The 13,163-nt window shown below is 34.7% G+C and overlaps 1 pseudogene; it reads right to left on the reverse strand.

The window, feature by feature from the left end:
• Nucleotides 1-8,336: 8,336 nt before the first annotated feature.
• On the reverse strand, nt 8,337-12,942 carry LOC122731884 (annotated as a pseudogene).
• Nucleotides 12,943-13,163: the final 221 nt, after the last annotated feature.

Raw genomic sequence — 13,163 nt, forward strand, 5'->3', positions numbered from 1 at the left:
GACCTAGGAGACAGGAGGAGGAGACGAGAAGAAGACAGAGGAAGGAGAGTTCACGTGGGCAGGTGAGAGACTCGCAAGTGAATAGAGAAGCAGCTGAGTCTGGAGGGCAAGTTTATAGGTAGTATCCTGCTTTTCTTTGTCCTAATCTCTAAGTTTCTTCCACATCAATAAACCCTGGTTTTTTTTGTCCTTTCTTATAAGAGGATTTTTAATCTCGTTCCTCATCAGTCTGGGAGGAATACTTGGGGGAGGAGCAGCTCTTCCCATATTAAATTAGGCCCTCACAGATTGGTAGCTTGTATGGGGCTTAATGAACCTGGGGGATCTTTAAAAAAAAAAAAAAAAACCTTTACAGACTGGCAAGGCAGCTGATTTGTGAATTGAATAAAGAAAGAAAAAATGAATGCAGTGGTATATTTGTATGCACAACATAAAAATCTACTATCAAGAAATTGGCATGTGATAGTTTGACAAGTAAAACTAAATGTGTGGTGGCCTTTACCTGCCCCCCCCCCCCAGTGTGTGTGTGTGTGAAACTAGCTAGGATTTACTTATAAATATGGAAACTTCAGCAATAGTGTTTGGGCATTAAGCATTTATAAAAGTATATTAGAAGTTTGTAAAGATAGAACACGTGAAGGTCAGAAAGATAGCCAAAGCCTATCTACCCTAGGGTTCAGAATGGACTCCTCCTTACCCCAGCCACCAACCTGAGGTTTCAGAACCAGAGACCAGAGCCAAGAAGCCAGCCTCACTTTCTACTTCCTGTCCCCCTCCCCTGGAAGGGGAGGTCCTTCAAGCTGATTGGTTGAAGGTGGTCTGGTGTTGATGTCACAGTCCACAGTCCCTGAGAACAACACTCCACCCAGAGCTAGGTGTTGTCTTGATTTAATCAAACTTAAGTAGGTTCTCAGTCTGTCTCACCCAATTTAATTGGTTCTAAATCAATCTTGAGGTGGGGCTCCTGGGCATCTGCCAAGTCCCATTATTTTCTCACAATAGGATGGTTTGCAACACAAATAACTAATTATTGAATCTGAGGAATCATTAAATTAAAAGTATGTATTAAGGACATATGATGAACTTGGTATTTTGGAACATCCAGTTAATAATGTGAATATAAATTTCCACATTCACAGAACAGATAATTGAGTTGGAGAAATAATAGTTGCAGAAATAAAATAATTACACGATTTCAGCATTATTTGTATTTCACCCATTGCCCCAATAGTGTTTTAGGATCACTGATATGAAAAATATATGGAAAGTTGTACTATAATTAAGTTGTGCTTTAATTTGTATAGTGAGATCCTAAAGAAAGGAACTCTCATCTAAGTAGGTTAAATCTTTCCCTATATCTTCTAGTCTTATTGAATCTTCTAGAGCATGGAGAGGTTAAATGAGTTGTCAAAAGTCATTTAACTCTATGTTTCAGAGACCAGATTTTTCATCTGGCTTATTCTACATGTTGTTGTGAACTCTAATTAATAATATGGTTATGATAAATTACTTTATTCAAGATGGCAGAGAGGAGCCAGGAAGTTTTCTGAGCTCACCCAAGTTTCCTTTGGAAAAACTTTAAATCACATCTCTAAATGAATTCTGGAGTTACAGAACCTACAAAAAGATGGAGTGAAATAATCTACTTTAAGATAACTTAGAAAAACATGAGGGAAGATCTATTTCACGTGGGCAAAGGGGGAGAAGAGCACAGCACAGTGTCTGGGAAGGCAAGAGGGAACCTCTTAGCCATAGCATAAACAAGTAGTTGAGTCCCCTTGCTCCTGATTCAGCAGGCTAGTGGCATAGAAAGACAGTGGTGAGATCCCTAGCCTCAATTTAGAAGACTAACTACCAGTCTAGCTGGGGAACCCACAAACACTAGGCACAACTAGGTCAGGGCACCCCAGCACAGTTAGTAAGCCATGAGTCTCTGAGGCCCCAGAGTAGGAACCTTGGGGAAGTTCTCCTTGTACCCCAGAAGTATAGCTGTTTTGTTTGTTTGTTTTTGTTTTGCTTAATTTTGCAGGGCAATGGGGTTTAAGTGACTTGCCCAGGGTCACACAGCTATTAAATGTCAAGTGTCTGAGGCCAGATTTGAACTCAGGTACTCCTGAATCCAGGGCCAGCGCTTTAACCACTGCGCTATCTAGCTGCCCCCAGCTCAGTTTTAAAAGTCATAAAATAGAAGAAAATTGGTGTGAAGCAGAAAAGAATCCTGATCATAGAAAGTTAACATGGTGACAGAGACCAAAACACAAAGTCAGAAGAAAATAACACTGTCAAAATGCCTACATGCAAAGTCTCAAAGGGGAAGATGAATTGATCTCAAAATCAAAAACCCTTCTTGGAAAGCTCAAAAGGAATTTTAAAAATCAAATAAGAAAAGTAGAGAAATTGCATGGAAGAAGAAGGGGAGAAATTGAATGGGTGAATTGTACACACACACACACACACACACACACACAAGGGGGCATAAAAGAACTATCATAATGGAGGGTAAGATAGGCAGTATGGGCAAAGATTAAAGCTTATTCTCATCAAAGTTGGCTCAAAGAAGGAATAACAAACACACTCATTTGGATATAGAAATATATCTTATCGTATAAGCTAGTTTAAAAAGGGATGGTGAAAATAGAAGTGGGAGGGGGGACTAATAAAAGGGAAGGGATATTGGGGAAGGTGATGATCATAAGCAAAACACTTGGGAGAAAGGAGATGGAGGGGGATCAGAGTTGGGGGGGATAAACAGGTTAAAAATAGCATGGAGAAAAATAAATAGCTAGTCATTATAACTGTAAATATGAATGGGATGAACTCACCCATTAAAAGGAAGCAGATGCAGAATGGATTCAAAACCCAAATCCTACAATATATTGTTTACAGCAAACACATTTAAAGCAGAGAGATACACACAGGGTACATGTAAGGGATGGAACAGAATCTATTATGCTTCAGCTGAAGCAAAGAAAGCAGGGGTAGCAATTATGATTTCAGACACAGCAAAAGCAAAAATAGATCTAGTTATAAGAGATAAGGAAGTTAACTATATCTTCCTGAAAGGTACCATAGACAATGAAATCATATCAATACTTAACATATATTCACCAAATGGTATAGAATCTTAATTTATTTTTTGGGTGAGGCAATTGGGGTTAAGTGACTTGCCCAAGGTCACACAGCTACTAAGTGTTAAGTGTCTGAGGCCGGATTTGAACTCAGGTCCTCCTGAATCCAGGGCCAGTGCTCTATCCACTGTGCCACCTAACTGCCTCACATCTTAATTTTTGAATAAATTGAATGAGTTACAGGAGGAAATAGATAATAAAACTATCCTAGTTAGGGACCTTAACCTTCCCCTCTCAGAATTGGATACATCTAACCAAAAAGTAAATAAGAAAGAAGTTAAAGAAATGAATAAAATTCTTGAAAAGTTAAATATGATAAATCTCTGGAGAAAATTGAATGGGAATAGAAAGTGATATGCCTTCTTCTCAGCAGTACATGGGACCTACACAAAAATTGAGTATGTATTAAGGCATAAAATCCTTACTACCAGATGCAGAAAAGCAGAAATTATAAACACATCCTTTTCAGATTGTAATTCAATAAAATTACATTCAAAAATAGACAATGGAAAGAGAGTTTAAAAACCAATTGGAAATTAAATAATCTGATCCTAAAAAATAAGTGGGTCAAAGAAAAAAATCATAGAAACAATTGGTGATTTCATTAAAGAAAATGACAATGATGAGATAACATATCAAGATTTATGGGATGCATCCAAAGCAGGTCTTAGGGGAAATTATTTTATCCCTAACTGCTTACATCAATATAATAGAGAAAAAGCAGATAAATAATTTGGGCATGCAACTAAAACAAAACAAAACAAAATAAAGCAAAGCAAAGCAAAAAAACTAGAAAATAAGCAAATTAAAAATGTTCAACTAAACACCAAATTGGAAATCCTGAAAATCAAAGGAGAGATGAATAAAATTGAAAGTAAGAAAAACATTGAACTAATAATAAGTAAAACTAGAAGTCAATTTTATGAAAAAATAAACAATAAAACAAATAAAACATTTGTTAATTTGATCAAAAAAAGGAAAGAAGAAAACCAAACTACTAGTATCAAAAATGAATGGGGTGAACTCATCACCAATGAAAAGGAAATAAAGACAATTATTTTGTCCAGTTATATGCCAATAAATTTGACAATGTAAATGAAATGGATGAATATCTACAAAAATATAAAATGCCCAGATTAGCCAAAGAAAAAAATAAACTATTTAAATAACCCAATTACACAAAAAGAAATTGAACAAGGTATCAATGAAATTCCTAAGAAAAAATCCCCAGGACTAGATGTATTCACAAGGGAATTCTTCTAAACTTTAAAAGAACAATTAATCTCAATAATATATAAAATATTTGAAAAAAATAAGTAAAGATGGAGTCCTACCAAATTCCTTTTATGAGACAAATATGGTGCTGTTACCCAAACCAGGAGGAACCAAAACAGAGAAAGAAAATTATAAATCATTTTCTCTAATGAATATTGATACAAAAAAATTAAATAAAATACTATCAAATAGATTATAGAAATATATCAGAAGTATCATACACTATGGCCAGGTGAAATTTATAGGAGGAATGCAGGGCTGGTTCGATATTGGGAAAACTATCAGCATCATTGACTATAACAATAATAAAAACAATAGAAATCACATGATTATCTCAATAGATGCAGAAAAGCCTTTGACAAAATACAGCACCCATTCATGTTAAAAAGACTATTGAGTATGGGAATAAAAGGAGCTTACCTTAAAATGATAAGTACTGTTTATCTAAAACCATCAGCAAACATTATCTGTAATCTGGACAACCTAAAAGACTTCCCAATACAATCGGGGATGAAGCAAGGATGCCTATTATCAACTCTATTAATTAATATTGTATTTGAAATGTTAGCTATAGTAATAAGAGAAGAAAAAGAAATGAAAAGAATTAGAATAGGTAATGAGGAAACAAAACTCTCACTCTTTGCAGATGATATGATTATCTTAGATAATCCTGGAGAATCAACTAAAAAGCTACTTGCAATTATTTTTGTTTTGTTTTGTTTTGTTTTGGTTTTTATTTTGGTTTGTTTTGGTTTTTTTGATGGGGGAATGGGGGTTAAGTGACTTGCCCAGGGTCACACAGCTAGTAAGTGTCAAGTTTCTAAGACCGGATTTGAACTCAGGTCCTCCTGAATCCAGGGCCAGTCCTCTATCCATTGTGCCACCTAGCAGTCTCACTACTTGCAATTATTAACAACTTTAGCAAAGTTGTAGGATACAAAGTAAACTCACATAAATCATCAGCATTTCTATATATATTAACAATAAATTCCAGCAACAGCAGATAGAAAGAGAAATTCCAATTAAAATAACTGTGGCTAATCTAAAATACTTGGGAGTTTACCTCCCAAGACAAACAGGAACTATATGACCAGAACTACAAATCACTTTTCACAGAAATAAAGTCATATCTAAACAATTATAAAAATGTTAATTGTTCATGGGTAGGCAGAGCCAATATAATAAAAAATGACAATCCTACATAAGTTAATTTACTTAATACTATACCAATCAAATTACCAAAAATATTTTATAAAGCTAGAAAAATAATTTAAAAATTCATCTGGAAGAACAAGAGTTCAAGGATATCATGGGAATCAATGAAAAAAATACAAAAGAAGGTGGTCTAGCAGTACCAGATCTCAAACTGTATTGTAAAGTGGTAATTATCAAAACAATCTGGTACTGGCTAAGAAATAGAGAGGTATATCAGTAGAATAGAATAGATAGAAATTACAATATAGTAAATGACTATAGTAATCTAATATATGATATACCCAAATATCCAAGCTTTTGGAACAAAAACTAATTGTTTAACAAAAACTGCTGAGTGGGAGCAGCTAGGTGGAGTAGTAGATAAAGCACTGGTCTTGGATTCAAAAGGACCTGAGTTCAAATCTGACTTTAGACACTTGACACTTACTATCTGTGTGACGCTGGACAAATCACTTAACCCTCATTGCCCCACCAAAAAGAAAAATTCTAGGAAAACTGGAAAACACTATGGTAAAAACTAGGTATAGACCAACATCTCACATCATATACTAAAATAAGGTCAAAATGGGTAAATGATTTACACATAAAGTATGATACCATAAGCAAATTAAGGGAGTATCAAATAGTTTATGTCAGATTTATGGGTAGGGGAAGGATTTAGGATGAAAGAAGATATAGAGAATAAAATTAAATGAAAAATAGATCACTTTGATTATATAAAATTTAAAAAAAATTGCACAAACAAAACTAATGTAAAGAAGCTTACAAGGGAAGTAGAAAACTGGGAAAGAATTTTTGAAACAAATATTTCTGATAATGGCTTCATTTCTCAAATATATAGAAAACTGAGTCAAATTTACCAAACAACACAAGTCATTCCACAATTGATAAATGGTCAAAGGATATAAACAGGCAGGTTTCAGACAAAGAAATCAAAACTAGTTATAATAATATTTTATTTATTTATTTGTTTGTTTGTTTATTTCTTTTTAGTGAGGCAATTTGGTTTAAGTGACTTGCCCAGGGTCACACAACTAGTAAGTGTTAAGTGTCTGAGGCCAGATTTGAACTCAGGTACTCCTGACTCCAGGGCCGGTACTCTATCCACTGTGCCACCTAGCTGCCCTTATAATAATATTTTTAAAATTCTCTAGATCATTATCAATCAGAAAAATGCAAATTAAAACAACTCTGAGGTATCACCTCGCACCTATCAGAGTGGAAAATGAACAAAAAAAAAGAAAATATTGGATGTTAGTGGGTATGTGGGAAAGCTGGGACACTAATCCACTGTTGGTGGAGTTGTGAAAAAGATCCAACTATTCTGGAGATCAATTTGTAACTATGCCCAACAGGGTATAGAACTGTATATATCCTTTGATCTAGCAATACCACTGATAGGTTTATATGCCAAAGACATCCCCAGAAAAGAGAAAAAAAGACTTATTTGTACAAAAATATTTATAGCCGCTCTTTTTGTGGTGGCTAAGGTTTGGAAATTAAAGGAATGCCCACCACTTGGGGAATGGCTAAACAAACTATGGTGTATGATGATGATGAAATATTATTGTGCTATAAGAAATGACAAGCAAGATGACTTCAGAAAAGCCTGGAAAGACAAGTAGGAAATGATGTATTGTGAAGTGAGCAGAACCAAGAGAATATTGTACACAGAGACAGCAATATTCTTCGAAGAACTGTGAATGACTTGACGATTCTTAACAATATAATGATCCAAGACAATCCCAAAGGACCATTGATGAAACATACTATCCACCTCCAAAGAAAGAACTGATATTAATGGAACAGACTGAATAATGCTATTTTTCACTTTCAATTTTTCTTTTAATCAAGTTTGCTTTTATGAAATGACAAATATGGTAATGTTTTACATAATCATAGAAGTATAACCCATGTCTGATTGCTTCCTAATTCAGGGAGGGAGAAGAGGAGGGAAAGAAAGAGGGATAAAAATTGGAACCCAAACCTATAAATAAATAAGTTTATTATTAAGATAAAAGTATTATTGGACTACCTGCAAAGTATGATAAAAAAAAAGAGTCTGGACAGCATTGTTGAAGAAATTATCAAGTAGATAGATCTCCCCTGATATATGCAAAACAGAGGAAAAAATATTTATTGAAAGAATTCATGGATCAACTCCTGAAAGAGATCCCAAAATGAATATTCCAAGGACTATTGTAACCAAATTCCAGAACTCTCAAATGAAGGAGAAAATACTGCAAGAAGTCAGAAAGAAACAATTCCAATATCAAGGAGCCACAGTCAGGATTACTCAGGACATAGCAGCTTCTACAGTAAAATAATTGGAGGTCTTAGAATATGATATTTCATAAGGCAAAGGAGCTTAGATTACAACCAAGAATTAATTACCAAGAAAAACTGAGCATAATCTTTCAGGGGAAAAGATGTATATTCAATGAAATAGGGAGTTTTACAACATTCCTGATGAAAAGACCAGAGCTGAACAGAAACATTTTTTTTTTTAATGTGTCAGTTATAGCAGTGAATATCTTTAATCATAGCAAAGCAAGGCAGCTTCATAAACAATAATATAAAATACATGTAAACAAACAAACAAAAACCCTGAAACATCTGATTCATTGGAAAACACATTTCATAATATAATTAATGATATGTGCTTCTTTCCATATGGGGTCCCAGTTTTCATTTGAGATACCTTAGAAAGTTTGGATTTTACTTCCTGCAGCAAGGAGGAGAGATCATAGGCTGGGAAATTTCAAAAGTTCCTACAATGTCTTTCCGGTCTCGATAACTCAGTGATATAATATCTTTGTGCCTTATTTGGGTGCTTTGTTGTTTACTTTCTTCATTATCCTGGGTAATGGGCTCTGTTATTGGCAGTTTATTTTGATCAAGCCTTATTCTTACAAAACCATCCCTTACAATGAAGGAAGAATGGAAAATATTTTCCACAGTTAGGGCAAAAGAATCTGGATCAATCACAAAGTCAAAGAAGGATATGAGAGTCCTAGACTTTTCTGTGAACTAGTTCTGCAGTAATCCCCAAATCCTTTCTACCTACTTTTCTGTGGCCTCTTGTTGGGACTCCTCCATTTTTTTTCAACTCAGCAGGCAGGGCCCTTTCTTATTCTTGCTTATCTTTTCTTCTCTGCCATTCATTCGATTGCTTTGGCACAGGAGGATCAGTCTTGAATGAAACAAAGAAAAATTGGAATGTTGGAGCATTCTTGAAGGGTTTTACTGATATTATACCTACTCTGAGCCAGGAATTATCAGGTAAAATTCCAATATGAAAAGGTTCTTCTTCACTACCACTTTCTTGTACTTCAAGTTGGTATAGGTCCATATTACTTAAGTAAATCTTCAGCACATGATGTTGGATCAAATAAGGTCATCTCAGAATGCAACTGATTTGCCTTTTCTTTACCCAAGTCTGAAGCCAAAACAAGAAACTGGTCTTCTAGGGCTCCTTCTCTTGCTTGAGACAATCTGTTAAATAGTTGGTTGCCTTGTTCAAGTGCATCTGTTAATTTGTTACTTTTTGAACTCGACATGTCTTCCCTTTGTTGCTATACATTGTGGATGAGCTCGCAGTACTGGTGGCAGATCAGGTGCCTCTAACTGTTGTAACCCTCAAGCTCGAAACTCGACTCAGAGGATCTGGACCAACAGGTCTCCTCCTTGGCCTTTTGATGCCATTGCCCAGGTCGTCAATTGCCTGGCTGGCCTGTGGTCAGACAGTCTGCTGCCAGCTGGTTCTGGCTCGTGGGGGCTCAGATTATGGTTGCCTGACATGGCCCCCCTACCCTCTGTTTTCTGTGTGGAAATTGAATAACTGTTAGCCTCTTGGGTGGGGAAAGGGGTAGCTGAACAGACATTTTGATCTTCAAGTAGATGACTCCAGAGAAGCACAAGAAGATAAAAGGAAAGAAAAAAAAAAAACAACCAACCACTATTCAATAAGATCTAACTGTTTACATTCCTATATCACAAGATGATACTTGCAACTCTTGTGAACTATACCTCTATTAGGATAGTTACAAGGAGCATACAGAGACAGAGGGTGGGGTATAAGTTGACTTTGATGTGATGATATAAAAATTAGGTGTGAAAAATATACTGAAAAATATATTCAAGTAAGTGAGGGAAACATGCTAAAGTGGCCTGTGGACTCAACTCCTTTCAACTTATTGAAAATTCAGGGACTTGGATCAAGGCTGGATGTGAATGAATTAAACTGTTTGTTAAATGGATGCTTTATCACGAGTCCATATGATAAAAAATGTTTTTATAATGAAAAAAACTGAAGACCATTCATTAAAATTTTATGTGATCAGAGTCAAATCACTTACGTCAAGTGAGCAGATCAAAATGAAGACATATTACATTTAAAATATATTTTTTAAATGTAAGGCTTATAATATATCAATTTTTGACTTTGCCACCATTAATTTCAATATTGTTATATTTGATTTTCATTCTTATGCTTGAATACAGCTGATATGTTTCCCAAAAAACTTATATTCATCAGCCTAAATACCTGTGGTTGGGGAAGATCCCCCTTTGACCTTGACTTCAGGGCTTTTCTCAGCTGACTGCTCTTTTCTATAGCCAAAAATATCCTCTATATATTGAATGCAAATATTCATGAACAAATAAATGAAAAATTATGTATTAGACATTCACTTTGAAGAGAAAGAGGAAGGAGAAGAGAGGAGAAGAGAGAGAGAGGAGAGGAGAGGAGAAGAGAAGAGAAAAGAAAAGAGAAAAGGACACATTCTTAAACACAGTTCCAAATGTTTTAGGTCAACTGTGATGATCTTTCAATTTTTTCCCCCAAGATGCCATTCTCTACTTTATTTCCAGAAGAACGAGGCTTCTTGAATTCTGTATTCTATACTTTCCCAATTGTTTCATTAACTTCTATTTCTACTCTTCCCAAGCACAAATCCTGACTGGAGATTCTGAAATAAATGAATTTGTAAGGGGAACTAACAGTGGAAGTATGTTTTTCTATACTATGAATATTTGTTTCTGAATTTTTGGGGGTGTTACAATTGGAGGGGAAGAGAAAAGTAAATCCTTATTTTTGAAAAGTATGATAAAATGAAATGAATAATAAGGCAACTAACAAAAAATAGATATTGAGTAACTCATCAAAAAGTTCTGTGGAGATTTCTATTCATGTTTTCTGAAGTGTAGCCCACATATATCTTGGAAGAAAAGATAAGCAAGTTGGTAAAAAGCCTCTTGAGAATTGCAAAGTTCTCAGACTACAAGTTCTGGATAAAAGGTGTTCTAGCATAACGAAACAGGTTTCAGGCATCTGTTGGTAGAAAAAAGGACAATGGAATGCAGGACTTCAGAAAGAAAGGATAAGTCTGTATAAAATACTATAACCGATACTTCAATCCCTTTAGACATTATAGAAATTAGACAATCAAAAGGGGATCTTCCCCAACCACAGGTATTTAGAAATTAGACAATTATTTTTACAATTATCATCTTCATTATCATTGTCATTACACTTTGGACAGCTTATGAATCTTCTATGTGAATTTGTGTTGCTCATGTTTTATCTGGCACTTTTCATGATTGAAGAATCTTTCCATGGTATTTATGTACTTGAAATTGCAGTACACGGCCATGCAGACATCTGCTTGTCCAATGTCCCATAGGACATTAAGTCTAAAAGCATAGTAATTTCAATGATGACTAATCAAATTTGATTTGCCAAAGAAAATCCAGAATAAAATTGATTACCTACATTTTTCCTGTGTTATCTTTTTGAAAAAAAAATATAATTCTGCCCAAAGAATGTAGAATTGTGCTAAATGACATTTATAATGTAATGCAGTGTCAAGAAAATAATTTGTGACACTGTTCATATGAATTTGAAGCACAAGTCTACAATTCCTACTACTGATACTGATGGCACACTGTTTCGCCACTTTGGGATCAATCTTGATACTTTTTGAAACTGTAGCCTTTGAAAAAATATTCTGGGGGCAGCTAGGTGGTGCAGTAGATAGAGCACCGGCCCTGGATTCAGGAGGACCTGAGTTCAAATCGGGCCTTGGACACTTGACACTTACTAGCTGTGTGACCCTGGGCAAGTCACTTAACTCCCATTGACCCGCAAAAAAAAAAAAAAAATTCTGAATGGGATCAATCATCATTATAAATTCTCATAGGAATCCCAATAAAATGGGTTGTTATTTTATAGTTAACATCCTATGGAAAATTGCACAAGTAGATTTAAATTTAAATAAAAGTATTAGTGTATGAACTCATCCTAAGAAGGAATACACATGACAAAATTAGAAGAAATCTTCTAACAGACGAGATTGCTATCTATGGTGCTTGGCACTGCATATTCAGTAATTGCTCTAAATAAGATCTTTCCTATAAATTTTGATTTCTGGAGGCTATTTTGAAATATTGAATTATTATAATCCTCATTAATATACAGCAATCATATAAATGCTTTTGAATGATTGTATTATTAATAATATATTATATAATCAATTTATGATAAATCAGATAATATTTGAAACTTTTTTTACAATAAAGTTAAGAGATGGAGGGTGCAAATACTATTGTCTAAATCATGACACAGTGAAACTGACATAAAGTAAGTAATGAGCAACTTAACAAGAAGCATTTTCTCCATTAGTAAGTGGCCTATGTGGGACCGGGTCCAAGATCCCCAGACTCAAAACCCAAGAGTATTTGGCTGTGGTTGGCTACCTCATTGAGGATATATAGTGAATTAGACTTGTTAGGAAGTCATGACCTATTACTAAAAATTGACAAGTGGCATAAATGAGGAACAGTCCTACCAGATCAACCCTGGATAGTAATCATTTCTGAATACAGATCTCAAACATTTTAGACAGAGATCTGACTCCTGATTCACAGGGCCATGTCTTGAGAAACAATATGACACATGGTAATTTGAGTGGAAGTTTTATTCAAATTCTCCTTTTAACAGAAATCTTTTGGCATGGAGAAAGTTAGTTTATTCCAAATGAGTCACATATTCCTTATATGTAAAATGAGGATATTCATACCTTTAATATTTGTGCCATGAGACTTTTATGAAGATCAAATAAAAGATTATATCTAAAGTACCTTCTCTGGTGCTATTTGCATGCCTATCTGTATTTTCTAAAATTGTTTTAATTAAAGAAAGAAGCAGCTGAATATGATTGGATCTGAGCTGCTAAAGGTAAGTCTCTTCTATTTTGGTTATAGCCTCAGGATCTCTCACTTGTGCATTATTTGTCAATAGTTGATCTTGAATGCAGGATGCCATTTGGACATTAAGATTAAGTAAAGTCAAGGACAACATCAATTTGAACTATGATAAGATTCTCATGAATATGAGTGTCCTGTTATTTAAAGAGCACTTGTAGTTTTCAGATATGAATAATTATCCAAACCACTAAGATCATTATTTGAAAGCACTTTGAAAAGCATAGAACTCTCTATAGAAAGTATTGCTTTGCCAATACTCATATTAAGAAAGGATCACAA

This window comes from Dromiciops gliroides, chromosome 6 (assembly GCF_019393635.1).
Source record: "Dromiciops gliroides isolate mDroGli1 chromosome 6, mDroGli1.pri, whole genome shotgun sequence".
Classification (NCBI taxonomy): Eukaryota; Metazoa; Chordata; class Mammalia; order Microbiotheria; family Microbiotheriidae; genus Dromiciops; species Dromiciops gliroides.